Consider the following 1,965-nt stretch of genomic DNA (forward strand, 5'->3'; position numbering starts at 1 on the left):
CCCTCACATCACCAAAGGATTTTACCTCCATAGTAGATAAGCTAAGAGTTGACGGTTGTGCCAAGAAATGAATTGTCGGCACGATTTTTGGATACAGATATCCTGCTATGATCCAAGCTATATGACTTGAGTGATTGTCCTCATTCTCAGCCCACAGGGCACAGGTTATATTCATTTAAGAAACGGTGTGTGTATTAAGATGGTCTATCCAATGAAGTCATTCATCAACTCTTTCAGTGAAGAATGGTTCTGCTTGGAGGGTGGCACAGATGTTAGGTGAGGGTAAGATTCTGGTTCATTGGCTGTGAGGATTTTGAAAAGCATTCATCTCAGAATAAGAGTAACTTATAAAGTCTTCTTCAAAATTGATACAATAATTTTAAATATCAAGCAAAGCCTTCAGTCTCACTCTTTGCTGTTCTCTTACAAGCCACCTCCCAAATTAATTGTCTATGTTTCTTTTGGCTGAATAAATAATTTTGATATACGTAAGCTGTTCTGAAAACCATAGTATAGTGTAAAAACATCAAATAAACAATCCTACTAAAAGAGAGACTGAGATAGGAAAAGCATTATTTCAAGACCATTATGTGGCACACAGCAAGACCCTGTCATGTACAAACAAGCAGAAAGTGTATACGGATTGTACAATATAGGACCTATTTCTCCCATTCCCAAATTAGAGAGATCACTGGATGACAGTTGAAAAATTTCTAATTCCTCATATTTTTGAATTTCAATCAATTAGAATATATTGGTAATATTAATTTTCATATTTAGAGATATTAAGGAAAAGTGATTGTTACTTCTGGTAATTTTCTTGTTAGAGGTGGAATTATGTTTGTTTAGGTTTGTTGAAGGATTACTTTATTGCTTCTTCTATGATGTAGTTTCACTCCTTATGTTGGTGTTTTCCATCTATTATTCTTTGTAGGCCTGTATTTGTGGAAAAATATTGCATAAATTTGTTTTTTTCATGGAAAATCTTCTTTTCTCTGTCTACGGTGATTGAGAGTTTTGCTGGGTATAATAGATGGGTCTGGCATTTGTGCTCTCTTAGAGTCTGTATGAGATCTGTGCAGGATTTTCTAGCTTTCATAGTCTCTGGTGAGAAATCTGGTGTAATTCTGATAGGTCTGCCTTTATATGTTACTTGACCTTTTCCCTTATTGCTTTTAAAATCCTTTCTTTGCTTAGTCCATTTGGTGTTTTGATGATTATGTGACAGGAAGAATTTCTTTTCTGGTCCAGTCTATTTGGAATTCTGTAGGTTTCTTGTATGTTCATGGGCATCTCTTTCTTTAGGTTAGGGAAGTTTTCTTCTATAATCTTGTTGACGATATTTACTGACCCTTTAAGTTGGGAATCTTCACTCTCTTCTATATAATACCTATTATATAGGTTTGGTCTTCTCATTGGGCCCCCTGGATTTCCTTAATGTTTTGGGTTAGGAGCTTTTTGCTTTTTGTGTTTTTTTTCACTGTTGTGTCAATGTTTTCAATGGTATCTTCTGCACCTGAGATTCTCTCTTCTCTCTCTTGTATGCTGTTGGTGATGCTTGCATCTATGACTCCTGATCTCTTCCCTAGGTTTTCTAACTCCAGGGCTGCCTCCCTTTGTGATTCCTTTATTGTTTCTAGTTCCATTTTTACATCCTGGATGGTTTTGTTCCTTTTCTTCACCTGTGTGATTTGTTTTCCTGTAACTCTTTAAGGGATTTTTGTGTTTCCTCTTTAATGGCTTTTGGCTGTTTACCTGTGTTCTCCTGTATTTCTTTAAGGGAGTTATTTATGTCCTCTTAATGTCCTCTATCATCACCATGAGAAGTGATCTATCTGTCTATCTGTCTATCTATCTGTCTATCTGTCTATCTATCTATCTATCATCTATCTATCTATCTATCTATCTATCTATCTATCTATCATCTATCTATCTATCTATCTATCATCTATCTATCTATCTATC

This window comes from Mus pahari, chromosome 8, assembly GCF_900095145.1.
Source record: "Mus pahari chromosome 8, PAHARI_EIJ_v1.1, whole genome shotgun sequence".
Classification (NCBI taxonomy): Eukaryota; Metazoa; Chordata; class Mammalia; order Rodentia; family Muridae; genus Mus; species Mus pahari.